At 32.4% G+C, this 20,508-nt stretch overlaps 1 non-coding gene across 1 annotated transcript; it reads left to right on the forward strand.

Moving 5' to 3' along the window:
* Positions 1–16,451: 16,451 nt before the first annotated feature.
* On the forward strand, positions 16,452–16,523 carry TRNAQ-UUG (transfer RNA glutamine (anticodon UUG)). Its single transcript has one exon. It is a non-coding gene; the product is annotated as a tRNA-Gln (tRNA).
* Positions 16,524–20,508: the final 3,985 nt, after the last annotated feature.

The raw sequence follows: 20,508 nt of genomic DNA on the forward strand, positions 1-20,508 counted from the left end.
CTTGCATAAAATGTTCAGTTAACATCCTGAATTTGCGTAAACTGTAATAATTGATCACTCGGTTGTAAAAAAGTAAGTTAAATGCGGAAGATGTATTCCACGCATCTTATAATATTATTACACAATTCAAAAATGGATTAAAAAGGAAGTTCTTACTTGCTCAACTATAAAACTTGTCTTCTTTAATATTAGAACTACATACCCGATCTTGGTCGTTTTACTTTTTGTAAGACTTGTACAATACATCTTTCGCATTTAACTTACTTTTTTACAATCGAGTGCTCAATTGATTACATTTTGTGCAAGTTCAGGGACTAACTGAATATTTTATGCAAATTGAGAGGCTATTGAGACGTTTTGAAAGTTCATGGGGTCAATCAAACTTTTTTGACAAATTCATGGGACAAATTAAAATTTATTTAGTCCAAAAAGTGTTAATGATATAGTAAAATTTATTTATCCATTATTATGTTAGTTTTAAGCGATTTTTTTTTTTCATTTCAGCTTTAGAATTGTAATAAGTAAAACTGATGTTTTTGTTGATTTTAGTTTCAGAGTTGTAATAAATAAAGTTCATAAAAGAAAAATAGATTCGGGGTGAGAGAGGCTCGAACTCTCAACCAAAAAGTTTACCAATAAATAAAGTTAATATACTAAAATTTATTTAGTTCAATAAGTGTTTATCATGTAATAAAATTTATTTAGTCCATTATTATGTTAGTTTTAAGGGATTTTTTTTGTTGTCCATTGTTAAGGTAGTTTTAAGCGATTTTTGTTCATTTCAGCTTTAGAGTTGCAATAAGTAAAGTTGATTTTTGTTGATTTCAGTTTTAGAGTTGTAATAAGTAAAGTTCAAAAGGGAAAAAATAGATTTGGCGTGAGAGAGGCTCGAACTCTCGACCAAGAAATGTAGTAATAAGTAAAGATCATAAAATAAAAAAAAAGATTTGAAGTGAGAGAGACTCAAACTCTCGACCAAAAAGTGTAGTAATAAGTAAAGTTAATGATTTATTAAAATTTATTTTGTCCAAAAAGTGTTAATGATGTAGTAAAATTTATTTAGTCCTTTTTTTTTTTTTTACAACTAGTCCATTATTATGTTAGTTTTTGTTTTTTCAGCTCTAGTTATAATAAGTAAAGTTCATAAAAGAAAAATAGATTTGGGGTGAGAGAAGCTCAACCAAAAAATTTAGTAATAAATAAAGTTAATAATATAATAAAATTTATTTAGTCCAACAAGTGTTTATGATGTAATAAAATTTATTTAGTCCATTATTATGTGAGAGAGGTTCGAACTCTCAACCTCAGGATGTAATAAAATTTAAGGAAAAGTATAAAAATAAATTTTGTGGTTACATCTATTTTCGATTAACACCCCTGTAGTTTAAAAATTTACAAACTGGTACATTGATGTTTATTCCGTTAGCAAACACAAGCCAAATTGACTAACGGTGTTAAAAGTCAAGGGAAAAAAAGTTAATTTTGTCCTTATATTTATTTATTTTATAAATTAACCTCTCTTATTATCTAATTATCACAAACAAATCCCAAAATAAAAAATAAAAATCAACTACACCATCTTCTCCGTCTCTCTTTGATTTCTTATTTTTTTCTTCTTTCTCTTTCACCTTTGTTAATTTTTTTCCCTCTAAAATCAATTGAACATGAGATTGTTTCATCTTCTATCTACCCGTACATGTATAAATTTCAAAAATTAACAAAAACATGATACAAAATCAGAATTTACCTCGCTCACTTCTTCCGGATATTCTTTTTTGGGTTTTCTGTTTAATTTATACTCTACTGTTATTTCTAAAATAGTGGTACGTCTGGGTTTTCTATATGTTCTAAGAAGCAAAGAAGAACATACTAATAGAGGATAGAGCCATGCAAGCACCCGATGCCCATGGCGACAACTGTATACCTAATGTCGGAAAGAAAACCCATGTTGTCACCGGTATAGCAACTACATTGTATGCCATAGCGAAGATCTAGTTCCATCGAATTCGAGCAAGGGTTTTTCTTGACAGATCAATTGCTGTGATTACATCATCTAAGTTATTCCTCATCAACACATAGTCTGCAGCTTCGATAGCGATAATAAGAACTTATGTTAAAGTGTTGAGAAACGGGACAGTATATTCTATCCTAAGCAAGATTTACAATTCAAAAGCTTATTCTACAAATCTATGATAAATTTGGGAAAAAAATTCAATCTTTTACCTTTTCAGTTCTTAATTTTGGTAATTTATTTAGTTCATTATTATGTTAGTTTTAAGCGATTTTTGTTGATTTCAGTTTTAGAGTTGTAATAAGTAAAGTTTTAAGAAGGAAAAATAGATTTGGGGTAGTCAATTTGGTCGGGTTAAATGCACCATTGGTTACTGAATTTATATGGTTGTCTCAAAATGGTCACTCGACTTCAATTTGTCTTAATAAAATCACTCAATTTTGAGTTTTATCTCAATTAGGTCACTCCATCGATTTTAGTGGTTAAAACGCATCAAAATAATGACATGGATGACACGTCAACATGAGTTAACTCAAATCTCTGACCAGAACGAAATGTGACGGCCACATGTCGGGTATTTTTTATGAAAAAAACTAAATTTTAGTTTTTTCTTCCATAAAAATAATCGACACGTGATAGCTATGTGGCGTATATGCGGATGTCATGTGTCATTTCGGTTAGAAATATGAGTTGTTTCATATTGACGTATCACTTATGTCATCATTCCGATGATTTTTAATCATTAAAATCGTTATAGTGACTTAATTGAGACAAAAATTAAAGTTGAGTGATTTTATTGAGACAAATTGAAGTTGAGTGGCCATTTTAAGATAACCATATAAGTTCTGTGTTTGTACTTTTTCCTAAAATTTATTTAGTTTATTATTATGTTAGTTTTAAGCAATAAAGTTTAAGAGTGGCGCATATGTGGATGTCATGTGTCATTTCGGTTAGAAATATGAGTTGTTTCATATTGACGTATCACTTATCTCATCATTCCGATGATTTTAAATCATTAAAATCGTTATAGTGACTTAATTGAGACAAAAATTAAAGTTGAGTGATTTTATTGAGACAAATTGAAGTTGAGTGGCTATTTTAAGATAACCATATAAGTTCTGTGTTTGTACTTTTTCCTAAAATTTATTTTTTTTAATGAAAGAATTTGTATTAACATCAAAGAATCAACCAATAGCCAATAGGCTTACAAAAGAATCGGGAATAGAGTATGAAGTGATCGGAATAGGGGTATTAAGGCCTAGTCTAGCGGATCACCTAAAATTTATTTAGTTTATTATTATGTTAGTTTTAAGCAATAAAGTTTAAGATGGAAAAATAAATTTGGGGTGAAAGAGGCTTGAACTCTCAACCTCAGGATCACTCTTAGCTATGAGACCTACGCGGTAGCCAACTACGCCACCACTCCTTGATGATATAAGTTGTGTTATTAATTATATAATAACTAGTGAAAAACTCGTGCGATGCACGAGATACAAAACTTTTATATAATTTAGATAAATAAATTAACATATTTACTTTTAAGTAATTTTATATCATGCTATGAAATTTTTTTATATTATGTATATTTGAAAGTAATATATATTTTTTTATTGATAATTCAAATTAAATTATTTTAAAAATAATTGATTGATTTTTTATAGAATTTTAATTAAAGGTGAATGATTTATTTATTTTTACAAAATTCAATGACGTGTACTTCTTAGTAATTTTAATACATTTTCATATTTTGGAATTCTATGAAACAATAATAATAAAATATGAGATTAATTAAGAAATATATTAGAATATAATGAAAAATAAAAAATTGAATTAAACTATAATTAAAATTAAATATTATATTTACGATACAAAAGACAATTAAAATTACATATTATATCTACGATACAAAAGAATTACAATCTATGTTAAAATTGAAGCAACATCAATATATTATTATGCTATAAACTATTACAATCAATATTTTTCTAATGTTGCACATAAAGAAACTTTATTAATTCAATATGTTACATATAAAAAAAATAAAATTCATAATAATTAGTCACAATTTCATCTTGATGATAATCATCTTGCTTGATGGAATTTCATGATCACCAAGTATTCGAATTCAATTATTCGTTCTGCTATAATAACCTAATATATCCAATTGAATCAGCTTAATGTGATGATTTCTCCGATTTTCATCTCGTAATATCTCATCAAGACATTCAATCATTTTGTTCTTCATTCTTTCACTATATCGCAGATATCACTTATTAGATTTCATTAATATTTTCTAATAATTATATACTTGAATTTTGTAAGCAAGAAAATAAATAAAAGAATAGAAAACAAAAAATGAATGGACAAATAAGATAATTAGGAGAGAACTATCTTCCTCTCATTTTTTTTTAAAATAAGAGAGAATGTTAAGATATAAGCATATAAATAGGAGAGTGAAAATATTTTTTGCCCATTAATTAAAATTTTTATTTTTTCTTAATGAAGTGTTAAGTCCACTCAGTACCAAAAAAAACGTTTCATAATTAATATGTGAAATTAATTCTATTAATTAGAATTATTATGCTCAACATTTGAGAATTTGAACAGATTCAAATAATAATATTTTTTTAATTAATATTTTCTAACAACTTGTCATATGACCATGTTTCATTTTTATCTGTTAAAAACTCTTGAAATACTAACAATTTTGTACAAACTATAATATAATAGTTAAAAATTATATATGCTAATGTTGTAAAAGCAATTATCTCAATATCTCATAATTAATGTACATTTTTAGGATTTTGAGCATCAAAATTTATTTATTTACCTTCATTTTGAATTCGTATCTAGCATAATCCAAATTCTTCAAAAATAAACATCTTATCAAGTGAATTAGACGCCTACGATCTCTTGTCTAGAGAACTGAGAAAAAATAACTTCTTGATAATAATAATAATAATATAACATAATTTATAATTGAAATAAACTTCATTGTAAGTATAATACTTCAATACCTCTTTAATATTTTATTCAATATGTCTCAAACTTCAATGAACAACTATTGTGTTGAACTTTATATCTATTTGTACCAAAATGCATAAAAATAAAAAATACAATCCATATCAGTTAGATAAACTCAAACTAAAAAAATGAGTGGATTTCAACAGGTTTTGAATTAGAAAAATTAATCTAACTTCAATTAAAGCTAAAATTTGAGTTCATATAAAGCCGAAAATCTAAATTTAGTTAGAGTTAACAATCGAAACGATAACACCTAGCAACATATACTAAAAAAGAATGCAAATATACGAAATCTTTATTTTAGTCATTTTGAAAAAAAAAAATAAATAAAAAATAAAACATGGATAAGATAGCGGAAGGTATGTAATCTGGGTAACGATAGAAATGGAATTTCATCTCTGAAAGATGAAACTATAACAACTATTATTTAATAAAAATAAAACAATAACACAATTGAGAACAAAAATAACTACAACATATGAAAAACATCAAATAATTACCTTGAGAAACGTAAAAATTTCTTGTGATTTTTGACACTTTTGTATTTTTCGATTTTAGTTGTTCATGCATCTTCTATTTCTATCAGATTTCTTCAATTGGAGATATCAGTTAAAAAAAAAGACAAACAAAAAAGAAAAACATGAATAAGGTAGCGAGAGGTATAGAACCTAGGTAACGACAGCAATGGATCTGAAAGATGAAACTATAACAACTATTGTTAAATAAAAATAAAGCAACAACACAATTGAGAACAAAATAACTACAACATATGAAAAAATCGAATAATTACCTTCAGAAATATAATACTATCTATCATGACCAATGAATATAATGGCGGAATACTACCTATCATGCTTTATATAGAAGTTTATTTGTGACTTTTGGATTTCCTTTGCTTTGTGTTTTTTCATCTTCCCGTAACTCTTACTTTCTTTTATTATTTTAATTAATGTGCTAGTAATTGTTTAATTTATTATAAATATAATTCTGTTATTTTTATTAATTAAATATTTTTAATCTTGATTTTTTACTACGTTGACAACTCATCAAAAAAGCCTCAAACACTTCTCATTCTTTCTCTCTACTTCCACTATTATATATAGTATAGATTTCTCTGTTCCACATACATGTTTTCTAAAGTTAAGCCACAAGAATTAAGAAATGCAATTAATTTTAATTAAAAGACTTTGTTACCTTTGTATTAATTGTATTCACTACTTAATTTTTATCTATTCCAAATTAAAAATGCAATTTAAATATGAATATATTTGATAAAAAGTTAATTAATATGAAATATCATGTATTAATTCTCTAGAAAAATATATATTATAGAACAGAGGGAGCATTGTATAACTTGATACAGTAAAACCTCTATAAATTAATACTCGATAAATTAATAAACTCTTTAAAATAATAATTTCTTCTGGTCCCGACTTGGGCCAGTTCAAAAAATGATCAATTTTAATAAATTAATAAGATAATAATTTTCTGGAACAACCCTTTATAAATACATTGTATTATTACCTCTATAAATTAATAATTTCTCAAATACATATGCGAAATATATATAGATATACATACTTAGGATAATTTAGCAAAATATGAATCTATAGTACTTTGTTTTTTCTTGAAATTTAAATCTAGTTGAATTTCATCTCTAACTATTCTCGGTGCATTCAAAAGTTATGGTGTATCCTTATCAAATTGTAACAAAAAAAATTGTAAAAAACTGATGATGCTATAATTGCTTCCTTTCTTATGACTGGTTTCAAAGGTGGCGAATCATCATCAACTTCATCCTCATTTTTTATATGATTTGAAACAACACTCCATATAAATCTATATAGTAATTCATTAACTATAATACATTAAATATTTTTAACATAAATACAATGAACTTCCAAGTTCAATTAACTTATATAATGCACATTTAATTTTATTTGTTCATTGATTTTAGATAAAAAACTTTATTTAAATTAATAATTTAAAATTTATTTTAAAAAAAAATTAAATCACTCTATAAATTAATAATTAATAATTTATCGATTAATTAATAACTCTATAAATTAATAAAATTCTATGGTCCCAACATTATTAATTTATAGAGCTTTTACTGTATATCATATCAAGTCGTTGACTAATTAAGGTACTTATTATTATTATTATTATTTTTTTGGTAAGAAGGGAAGAAAAAAAAAAACAAACAAAAACCTAACCCGGGATCAGTCTAGGAAGACTGACCCCAATCCTATCCTCAAGAAGAGAAGGTAACAGAAAAGAAGGAGGAACGGAAAGGGTAGAAACACCTAACATCCCCCCATGCCCAGCAGCTGCCAAGCGATCCGCCACGCGGTTTTGCTCCCTATAAATATGGGAGAAGGTAAGAGAATCGAAGGCAGGACGAAGCCTCAAGATGGCTTTAATGAGATTCTGACTCTTAAGACAAACAGCCTGTCTATCCGAAATCCTGTTGATAGCCTCCAAATTGTCAGACTCCACCGAAAGTCTTTTAACACCCATGCGAATGGCGAGTTTAATGCCAGACAAGATCCCCCAGAGCTCTGCAGTAAAGGAGGAGCCCGTACCTAAGTTATGGGTAAACCCAGCCAGCCAGGCGCCACCAGCATCCCGAAGAACTCCACCAGCAGCAATTCTGCCATTACTAAGGCAGGAGCCATCCGTATTCAACTTGACAACCCCTTCCATGGGCTTCCTCCAACCAACTAACTGGACCTCTTTAACCGGGGAGGGGTGAACCAGGGGCTCTCCTTCAAAACTCTTTGTAATAACAGAGAGTTTTTTCGAGAAGTAAAACCGGAGGTCAGGAATAAAGACAGTCTTCTCAGCAAATAACTCTTCATTCCTCCATTTCCACATTTGGTGACAAATAATAGCGAAGAGAATAGCCCCGTGCTCCATACTGGCCAACAAATTCCCATTAACGCCTTCAGAGAACCAGTCAATATCAGAGGACCCCATAAAGGAAGGAAGGATGTGGTGAGGAAGGACCCCTTCCCAAACCTTTCTACTATTCGGACAATCCCTCAAAGCATGGCACAAGGTTTCCACATGGCCGCTGCATCTGCTACAGGCACCAGATACAGCCAAGTGCCTTCTGTGTCTATCTGCATTCGTGAGGAGCCTGTCTTTGACTCCCAGCCATAGGAAACTCCTAATGCGGTAGGGGACTTTGAGGGCCCAAATGGACTTCCAAATTTCCAAAGGAGGATCAGCCCTATTAGGGGTAAAAGCTTCATAGGCCGATTTGCAAGAATAAGAACCATTATTAGTCAAGGCCCAGTAGTGTCTGTCCTTATCCTCCTCCTGATTACTAATCTTCACACCTCTAATATTAAGGAGGGTCTCCAGGCTAAGAAAGGAGTCGAACTTAGACCAGATCCAGTCTCCCTCCGAGTCCACCACATCAGCAATTCTCCAGGAGAGGAGATCATTCGGCGGAGGGGCGATGCACACCTCAATCAACGGTGTGTCACCAATCCAGGTGTCATACCAGAAACTAATGGATCTCCCATTACCCACCTCCAAGCCAATCCCCGTACAGAACTCAGCAAAAACAGCACTAAGCCCTTTCCAGAGGAAGGAACAGCTGACAACCCTCTCCTTCGGGCCACCAAAGATTCTATCTTTCCTATACTTGCCGCACAGAAGACGAACCCAAAGGGAGGAGGGGGATTGCCACATTCTCCAAAGAAGCTTCATTAACAGGACTTTATTATTGTCCTTAGCTTGCCTTATACCAAGACCCCCCTGCTCTTAGTCTGGCAGACTTCCTTCCAAGGGACCAGGTGAATCTTCCTCCCATCCCCAGACTCTCCCCACAGAAAATGCCGATTAATTTTATCAAGGTCGTTGAGGACCGGCTCAGGGAGCTTACAGGCTTGCATGATGTGATTTGGAGCAGCGCAGTTGATAGACTGGATTAAAGTAAGGCGACCTGCAAGGGAAAGAGAATTAGCTTTCCAGCTAGCACACAAACCGTTAGATTTGTCCAAAATGTCTTTAAAAGAGGCTTTGGACACCCTGTCACTATGAAGAGGGACCCCAAGGTATTTCCCAAACGATTGAGTCAGGGGAATGCCAGACATCTCACTCAGTCTTCTACACAAGCTATTATCCATATTCTTGGAACAAAGCATACGGGATTTATGGATGTTAATCTTCTGGCCAGAAGCCTCACAAAAGCAGTCGAGGATATCCATCACAGCCTTAATTTGTTCCTCATTACCCTCCACAAAAAGCATGACATCATCAGCAAAGAGTAAATGGGTAACAGGGGGGCAATGTTTGTTGATGGAAACAGGGTGGAGAGTCCCTTTGCTCACCGCCTCTTGGATCAGGTGAGACAATCTTTCCATGGCAATAACAAAAAGGAAGGGGCTCATAGGATCCCCTTGACGAATACCCCTGGATGGAGAGAACTCATCCGACATATCCCCATTGATCATAACCTGGAAAACAGGAGAGGAGATACACTTTCCAATCAAATTCCTCCAGTTCTCCGGGATACCAGCTTTGGCTAAACTATCCTGAAGAAAGCTCCAGTTCAACCTATCATAGGCTTTCTCCAGATCCAGCTTGAGAGCCACGATCCCTTTCTTGCCTTTCTTAATCTTCATAGAATGGACAACCTCCTGGGCAATAACAACGTTATCCATCAATTGTCTTCCAGGAACAAAGCTCCCTTGATTTTGGCTGATAATATCCGGAAGGATCTTCCGGATTCTATTAGCCACAATCTTAGTAATAGCTTTATACAAGACATTACAAAGACTGATGGGTCTCATCTGGAGAAAGGAAGAAGGCTTGGCAACCTTAGGAATCAAGACAAGGAGGGTTTTATTAACCAAACTGATATCGTTCGAACCACCAAAGACACCTAACACAAAGCTGTATATACCCTCTTTAACAGTGTCCCAGTGTTTATGATAGAAACTAGCGGGGATACCATCAATACCAGGAGCCTTAGTGGAACCGATGCTGGAGAAGGCCAGATCAATCTCTTTAAGCTCAATGGGATGGAAAGCATTATTAATAGCATCCTCCCCCAAACGAGGAAAGGAAATGCCAGAGTGGGCACTCTCTAGGTCCACAGCTTCCTCTCTGAACAGGTCCTTGTAGAAATCAAGGGCAAGGCGCCGAATGTCCTCCTCCTCAAAAATCCACTCACCACTGGCGTCTTTAATAGCCTCGATCCTATTTCGCTGTCTCCTAATGATCGTTGAGAGGTGGAAAAACCTGGTATTCTGGTCCCCGTCTTGAATCCAAGCCTTCCTAGATTTCTGGAACCACAGAAGCTCTTCCTGTCTAAGCACAGCTTCCAACTCGTTCTGAAGAGCTCTTAGGTGACCATTCAGGCTATGATCAAAACGAACCTCCAAGCAACGCTGAACACCTTCCATTCTCCTCAAGAGTTTGTTCTTCCTCCTGATAATATGACCAAAAGTATTTTTATTCCAAACAGCCACATTCCTCCTGAATTCCTCAGTAGCGAGGAGAACATCAGAGTGGGGATGCCAATTGCTTTTAACGAAATCCTTAAACTCGGGGTGAGACTCCCAAGCCACCAGATACCTAAAAGGTCTATTACCTTTCAGCCGATTTCCTTTGACCAAATTAATGAGGATAGGGCAATGGTCTGAGTGACGGAAAGGGAGATTAAGTACCTTGACCTCAGAAAACCTATAAATCGCTGCAACATTAGCGTACACCTTATCCAACCTAACAAACACACTATTCCTTTTCCAGGTAAATTTGTGGCCAGCAGCACCCAGGTCCGAAAGCCCGCACATATCCATACTTTGCTTATGATTAAGACACCGGTTCACATAATGATTACCCCCTCCTCTCTGATCACTCAAGAGGGCAATGTCATTAAAATCCCCGACAACCAACCACGCCTCCACCATGTTAGAGCTAAAAGAATGAAGGATCTCCCACAACCTTCTTCGGTTAGTCGAAACAGGATCAGCATAGACGAAGGTAATAAAGAAGGGTTTATTACCCGGGTAACACACCTTACTATGGATGAATTGACTGTATTATTATTATTATTGAACGGGTACTTGTAATTTTTTCATTTGCCATATTTTGGTAACATTTATTTTGTGAAATATTTTTTTATATGGGCATTTATCCAGTTTAAATAAAAATTAATTAAATTTGTTAAATTTTACCACAACATAATTTTTTAAAACGTGATATACACCTGATAATTATCTTAATTTTTTTCATATAGATTGAATGTAGATAAATAAGGACTTAAATTTTTTTCTTATTTATCCACATGTTAAGCTTATAGGAAAAAACCAATTGATATACAGTCAAACCTTCATAAATTAATACTCGATAAATTAATAACCTCTTTAAATTAATAATTTCTTCTGGTCCTGATTTGGGCCAAATCACTAATTTTGTACTCGATAAATTAATAACCTCTATAAATTAATAAAATTTCATGGTCCCAACATTATTAATTTATAGAGGTTTTACTGTAATAACATGTCACGTGTCAAAAATTGTATCATATGTTAAAATTTAACAAATATAGATTTCTATCCAAAATGAGTTAAATGTCTTCTATGGGAATCAGTGAAAAAATGTTACTCCATAAGTGATTTTAGGGTATTTTACACAAATTAAGAAGTACAATTAATTAATATAGAGTCAAATTGATGAATTTACATTAATTAACTAAAAAAAAATTATATCTCATGTTATGGTTGGACAATAAGCCTTGGAATGTTAAAAACATATGAGCCGAGACTAAAAAAATTAATGTTTGGATCAAAAACCTAAACTAAAAATTCTTGGAAAACTAAAATAACTTATACTCCCTTCATTCCAAAATATAAGTCATTCTAGGTTGTTTCACATAAATTAATAAATGCAATTAACTAAAGACTTATATTTTGGAAAAAAATTCAATTGCTAAAATGACTTATAAAAAAAGAATGGAAGGAGTAGTATTTAAGAAAAAAACTAATTTGCTTGAATTACTTATATAAGGAAATGTAGGGAATATCAAATGGCAAAATTTTGAACACCAAAGACAAATAGGTCTTTATTGCCTAATTATAATCTTATATATTTCGAACTCCATACAATAAGGTCCTGTTCTTTATCACTTAATTTCAGTAATAATCAGTTCAGTTCAGTTCAATTCAGTTCAATTCAGTTCAGTTCAATTCAGTTCAATTCAGTTCAGTTCAGCATTCAGTTTCAGCATTCAGTTTCAGTATTCAGTAATTTATCATTATTTATTATATTATAATTATTTATATATAATTTATTATTATTATTATTATTTATCTATAATTTATCATTATTTATTATTATTATTATTATTTATAGTTTATCATTATTTATAAATTAGATAAAAGTCAAGAAATTATAGTTTATTAAAGTATATATGGTTTAATAAAAAAAATAAAACTAAAGTATGCATCCATATTTAAAAATTAGGAATTGCATCCATATTATGAATTATTTCTCAAATTTATCCAATTTATCAATGTTAGGGATAAAATTCCATCATTTTAGACGTTAGAGGTAAAATTACTTCTGACCCAAAACGTTATTTTTGCACTAACCCTTAATTAAAATAAGAAGTTAAGAGTTTGTATTCATATGAAGATTTGTATTTAATTTCATAGGCTTTAAATTATATATAAATTTGTGTTTGTATGTAATTTGTATTTTTAATTTAAATTAGACTTATTTTTATTTAATTTCATAGGTGTTTATCGAGCCAAGATTTTATCATCCCGGGCTTTTATTTGATATTCAATTTAGTTTTATCTTTAATAATATATTTATTTATTATTGATATTATTAAATTTATTAGAACCATTATTATTATTATAAGTTCATTAATGTCCAATATTATCATGAAAATTATTTTAAAGTCTAATATCATCATTATTGTTAAGTTCGGTTAAGTTCGGTAGCATTCAGTTAAGTTCGGTAGCATTCAGTTAAGTTCAGTAGCATTCAGTTAAGTTCAGTATTCAGTAGTATTCAGTTAAATTCAATTCAGTATTCAGCAGTATTCAGTTCAGTTCAGTTCAGTTCAGTTTTTTCAGCGATAAAGAACAGAGCCTAAAAGTCTAGTGCAAATTCTCAGCAGCTCATCTAATAAATAGGTTCACGTGTTTCACTGACCTTCACATCACCGTCTTATCCAGAGATAGCAAGGTAGTTTCATTATTTGAGACCTTTATAAATCTTATTGATTTTGGTAGTATACCCATAGGTTTACCCCAACACATGAAGATCAAGTCAAAATATTATGTATTAATCCACTGATCAATTATAACCGTAGAAACTTTGATTATTTATGGCCTAAATCATGCGCAGTCCTCTGAACTTGTCACTTTTAGTCATTTTGCCCCATGAACTTACAGGACAACCTATTTGCCCCTTTAACTATTTAAAAGTGATATTGGCAACCCCCTGTTTTCATTATAACGGAACCAATTATGACATTTCTCATTGCAAGCACCAAGGTCATAATAAAAAGGGTTGTGCACTACTAAAATAAGCTGCAAATGAGGTTAATATAGACATTACACAAGTTCTCTTGTAAAAATTGCAAATATGGTTATGCACTACTAAAACAAGCTGCAAATGAGGTTACATATATGCATGCTGGTTCCAATACTTCCACGAACACTTGTACTAATGTTAGAATTTCATTTTGTTTCCGTTATAACGAAAATAGGGGGTTGCTAATACCACTTTTAAATAGTTGAGGGGGTAAATAGGTCGTCCCGTAAATTCAGGGGGTAAAATGACCAAAATTGACAAGTTCAGGAGGTTACGTGCGGTTTAGGCCATTATTTATTAGTATAAATTAGGACAATATACATTTTCTTTCCCTTTATTTACCACAATTGATTGTACAAAATGATTGTGGTAAATAGTGGTTAACTTGTACAATACTATCTCATCTATTTTTAATTTGCAATTGTTAAATTTCAAGAGTGATAGATGTCAATAAAAGAATATTTATGGAAGTTGCTTATAAACAACAACAACAAAGCTTTAGTCCCGAAATGATTCGGGGTCCGCTAACATGAACCATATATTTTGATTCATGTCATAAGATGTGGTTAAGTTTTACGCTGGCCGTCATAAACCTACCGCAACCCTCCTCTTTTGTCCGGGTTTGGAACCGGCTGTAAATACCATTAAATGACCCTCACAGGCGGAGTTAGGTTCCTTATAAAATTGTGAAAAAGAAAATTCTCCATTTTGCTTTCCAACAAAACGATGGGATTAGGATAAGAAAAATACACTTTAATACCTAAATTCGTAATATTTTACGAAAAAAGAAAGATAAAAATTAAAGTAGATGAAGAGCAAATGTCATAGCTCTCGAACATTAATTAATTTCTTTATATAGCATTTTATAAGGCCGTGAAAAATATTTATAACATTAACAGTTATAAATAATTTTAAAATGGTATAATTTTATTCATGAAGGTAGAAGTTAAAAATAATTTTATATCTAATGTTAATAAATTGAGTTAGTTTTTAATAAGGATAATGTACAAAAAATACCTCTAATGTTAACAGTCGTCATCAATTTTACCCATAACATAAAAAATGGTACAATTTGATCCATAACATTGACAGCCAAAAATAATTTTACCCCCCCCCCCCCCACAACCATTAACAAGTTGGATAAATTTCAGAAATAATTCATCAAACTGTTTTATCTGTCATTAATGTTGTCATCTATACTTTACATGTACGTCATTTTATCACTCATTAGTAACTGATCACAAATATATGAATATATGAGGAATAAAATATTTAAAAATTATATTGTGTTTTGTACGAGTTGGATAAAAAAAAAATCAAATATTAATAATCTCCAATTCTATTATTCAATCATAGAAAATATAAAATTTATTTTTTTAGAACTAACTGATATGCAACTTGTGCATAATAAAAAAAAACAAAATTTCTGTATTTTATAATGATGTCTCAAATTGATCCAATTTGCTAATTTTAATGATAAATTTGTTCTTAACTGCTAACATTAGGATAAAATTGCAATATTTTAGATAGAGAAAAATCACTCATTATTATCAACATTAGGAGTATTTTTTTCACCTTATCTCATTTCAGATATCACTAAAATGCACATGTATATTGTTCTCGTACTCTACATCAGTTGCAAATCAATTGGTTTTATTTTATTTTTTTACGTTTTTTGTAATTTCATAATAGAAAATATTAATATGTTTTTAAATTTGACAAAATATTTGTATAATTAATTTTTTTTTATCCAACGATTTGCTCTCTCACAGAGCCTTCAGTATCCCTGATAGAGAAAAGAAAGAATCAAATGTCAAATAGTCCGAATGAATTGAGAGATTTTCAGCGCCACAAGGCATGCAAGCGAGGTGGAAGAAGTCAAGCCAGCCGGATTTTAAAATTCAAGTGAAAGAGGAAGCCAAAAAAGATGAGCGCTCCTGCACTATACGGCTTTTTGGCGTCGCCATATCTTGCTGGAGGCAGATTTCAAAAAAGAAAAAAGCGGGTTTTTACTCGGATTGGTTCTCGCGTCCCTGTGCCTAAAAGGATAGGCGGGTTCGGTTCAAGTGTTCATCGATCGGGTGGATCTATATGCTCCGGGGGGGGTGATACGAGGTGTAGCGCAGTCTGGGAACATAGTATAATTTTCTTTTCATGTATATGTAAATGCTTGTGATTAGTTACTAATAATTGATAAAATGACATATATTTGCAGTGGTGATGATAAGATTCATAATTGAAAATACAGTTTAATGAATTATTTTGGCTTCATACATTATTTGCCTCCTGAACTTGTTTAAAAAGCTTGATTGGCCATCCGAACTTTCAAAGTGTCCTGATAGCCCTTTGAACTTGCATAAAATATTCAGTTAGCCCCTTGAACTTGCGTAAAATGTAATCAATTGATCACTCGGTCGCAAAAAAGTAAATTAAATGCGGAAGATGCATTACACGTATGTTAGAATGTTATTACATAATTCAAAAATAAACTAAAAATGAAGTTATTACTTGCTCAACTATACAACTTTTCTTCTCTAATATTAGAACTGCATATTCTGATTTTGGTCGTTTTACTTTTTTTAAGACTCGTGCAATACATCTTCCGTATTTAAATTATTTTTTGCAACCGAGTGATCGAGTCATTACATTTTCCGCAAGTTTAGGGAGCTAACTGAATATTTTATGTAAATTTAAGGGGCTATCATGATATTTTAAAAGTTCAGAGACCAATCAAATTTTTTGGACAAGTTCAGGGAGCAAATGATGTATTAAGCCAATTATTTTTCAAATTGATAGGTAAAATTATTATTGATTAATACTTTATAAAAGGAAAAAACCATACGTACATGCAGGTTCTATGGTGTAGTGGTTAGCACTCTGGACTTTGAATCCAGCGACCTGGGTTCGACTCCCGGTAGGACCTATCCTTCTTTTTTGCTCATTTATATATATTATATATGATACAATCCAAGCTTTCATGGAGTTTCTCTCCATAAATTACGGCCTAGCCATTAAATTTTGATTTTTCGCCTTCACATATTTAAAATGTTTTTTTCTACCTATTTGTTGAAAATAGAGGACTAAATTAATTGAATAAAGTTTTAGTAGGGATAAAAACTTTTATTAACTTTTAACACAAACTTAATACATAGTCCCATTTTTACTTAACTCACCAATAAAATAAAGGGACAATTACAAAACTAGCACATTTTAAGGTGTTAGTTTTCTTTTCTAACTCATTTTGAAAAACTCACCAAAACTAACACATTTCATTAACTAAATTCCAACTTTGCCCTCCTCTCTAACTTTATTATAACATTGTCTTTCCCCCATTTTTTCTCTTTTTCTCGCGCGCGCTCTCTCTCTCTCTAAAGAACAAATCAATTTACAGACTACGAACAACAATCAATCCAACCCACAGTTTGTGATTCAAGATTTTATACAATCATGTAAGTTTTTCATTTGTTTTTAGTTCCATTTAAAATATTTAAAGCTTCGTCCATTCATGGATAAGATGTAGCATTTTGTTTCTCTAAAACTCAATATATATTGTTTCTGTTGCCTTTTCATGTTATTCCTGGTCGTGCGAATCCCTAAAAACAGTGACATTGTTGTAGGAAGATGCATTTTGGTTTGGAACATCACTCTGCGATTTTTTCCCGACAGTGTCGATATCCGTCGATATCTTATGAATATCGACAGACATATCTGCGTCGATATTTGTCGAAATTGAATTTGATATCGACATGTATCGACATCAGTTAAATGTTATTTTCTTTTCTAAATCATAAGATTCAAACACAAAACACATAAAACATAGATAAGAACAATATTTTTTTATATTATAATAAAGAAAAGTACATAAAACATTAAAAAACGAACAAAAACACAATAAAAAAGTGCATAAAATATAAGAGACACAAACACAAAACACATAAACAAAAGAGACACAAACACAAAACACACACGAACAAAAGTACATAAACATTAAAAACAAAAAATACATAAACTAAACATTGAGATACTCAAGACCCAAAAGGGCGTCAGCGTAGTCCCTCTTGGACTTCTCCAACTGCCTTTTGAGGCGCCTAATCATCCTCTTTAGGCGCTTGTTTTCTTCCTCAACTGACTCCAGATGGTCCGTCAAGGCTTCTGCAGCGAAAGACATGGTGTTCGCCATGCCCCTCATGAAGCGGATTATTTCGTCCGTGTCCCCGTCACGGAACGAACTGCTGAATGAAGATATAAGTGCTTCGAATTCAGGCAGAGGAGATAGTGGAGGTGGCGCTTCCATTTTTGGCTCTAGAGTGTTTAAGTTTACTAGAATGAATAACTATGAACAGACAAATCGTATATTTATAGGAGAAAGCATTGTAATGTTCATGGGGAATCTCAACAGACAAGACTCATCTTTAATTGATAGAGTGATATTCGAAAAAGAGTGTCAGTCAAAGTGATCATTAACTACATTTAATGCTCATTAACAGATCATTCTAGAAAAACGTCTCTTGATCTTCCATCGATATCTGTCGACAGATATCACGAGAGTGCATCGTAGAGATATTGGTCGATATATGACGATCGTTGTCAATATCGATGTAATATCGACAAATATCGACAGAGGATTTAGTATTATGTGTCGGTATGTGCCGATAGGTGTCGATATTTATGTTATATCGACAAATATCGACGGATCTTATAGTTTCAAATGTGTATATCATGATATGTTTCGATAGCTTTCTTCTTTAATTTACAAATAATATATAATTTACTTCTTTTTTTATGATAATGCAGAAATATGTCCACCCCGAATACTTGTCTGTGTATGCTTTCATGGGATGGAGAATAGAAAAAAGAGGGGCCCATAGACACAATGATATACGTTGGTGGTCAATCGAAGGTGCTCCATTTTTCAACGCCAACTGATTATCAAACTTTGAGAGATAGAATTCACGCTTCGTTGAATGTTGATGCAACCTGTTTTGACATACAAATGGCAATGCACACAACATACGGTCCAAATAAACTTTTTAGAAGATTAACAGACATAGTGGAGGACAGTGATATTGCTGGATTCGTTGAGTTTTGTCGATGGAATAAACCCGATGTGATCAAATTGTTGCGGAAGTACGACGACCAAGTGTTGCTGAAGTACGGCCACAAAATGTTGTTGAAGTATGGCGACCAATTATTGTTGAAGTACCGGTAACCAAAATAAGTTCTTGTGTTCCCAACATAGCAATTGAGACCCGTGCTCTGGCAAAACATGTCATGAATCCATATACCCAATCTCCTCTTGGGCTAGACGATATTACATTGGATCAAACATTTGGGTATGAGAATGTAGTGAACGGGGATGATCAAGGATATGATAATGGCTGTGATAACGATGATCATAGATATGATAATGATTACAATGGATATGATAATGATGATCACGTATATGATAACGATGATCGCCAATGATCTATTTCAGAACCATCGATTGATAATGTTCAACCAAGTTTGAATGAGATTGATGATGAAGTCAGAATGAGAAGGAGAACAGATCCATTTCGGTATGTTCCACGGGTACCAGAGGAACCGGCCATTCTGATGAAAATTACAGAATCTTCAGGGGATGGTGGTTTGAAGGCGCACGATATGTTCAAAAGCAAATGAGAACTACAAGATGAACTTGGGAGATATGCAATTGATAATATGTTCGAATGGAAGGTGCACAGATCAACCAAGTCTTTGTTTGAGGTTCGATGCAAACATTTTGACACAAGCAAGTGGCGGGCTAGAGGTGGAGTCATACTAGGTTCGGATATGTTCATGCTACGAAGAATCGACAGTATGAATAGTCACACATGTGATAGGGGTGGACAACTATTGCCGCATCATAGGCAAGCGGGGAAACGAATCGCAGGTATCATACTTAGAGATAAGTTAGATATGGAGAATCGAGTGTACCACCCAAGTCACATCATTTAGGAGTTTGAAAAAGATTTTTCAATCAACCTATCTTATATGCAAGCTTGGAGAGCAAGATGTTGGGCGGTAGATAGCACTAGTGGTTCACTTGAAGAATCGTATATGTTGTTACCTGACTATTGTGAGACAGTGAAATTTGTTAATCCAGGTACGGTGACACATATTAAAACTGACGATGAAGATCATTTTAAATTCTTCTTCATGGCTATGGGTGCGTCAATCCGGGGTTTTCACGCACATATTCGTCCCGTTATATGTGTAGATGGAACACACTTAAAAGTTAAATATAGTGGAGTACTTTATGTTGCAGTTGGCAAGGATGGTAATAATCAAATTTATCCACTTGCATTCGGAATTGGTCCGAATGAATGTAATGAATCATGGGCTTATTTCTTCACCAGGTTGAAGGAATGTATTGGTGATGTTGAAGATCTAGCCATAATATCGGACAGGAATAATAGCATTGATTATGCAGTCAATTTGGTGTATCCAAATGCGGTACATGGAAGTCGTGCTCAACATTTAAAATAGAATGTGAAGGCTAAATTCGAGGGTGGAAAAAAGTTAGACATAGCATATTGGCGAGTTGCAAAAGCCTATCGGACATCTGATTTTGAGGAAAGATTCGCCAGACTTCGTACATTATGCCCGGGGGCAGCGGACTACCTAGAGGAAGCTCGAAGAGAGAAATGGACATGTGCGTACTTTTGCGCACGTCGGTATAACATTATGACGACAAACATATCAGAATCATTCAATGCTAGAATGGGAGAAGGTAGACGTTTACCGATCACATTGTTGGTTGAGTATATAAGGACAATCCTCCAAACATGGTTTCATGAGAGACGCACAAAAGCAGGTTTATTTGCACTTATTTCTATTATAAGGTACTAAGAGTTGTTATATACGGCTAAGATATGAAAAATGTTTTT

This window comes from Euphorbia lathyris, chromosome 10 (assembly GCF_963576675.1).
Source record: "Euphorbia lathyris chromosome 10, ddEupLath1.1, whole genome shotgun sequence".
Lineage (NCBI taxonomy): Eukaryota > Viridiplantae > Streptophyta > Magnoliopsida > Malpighiales > Euphorbiaceae > Euphorbia > Euphorbia lathyris.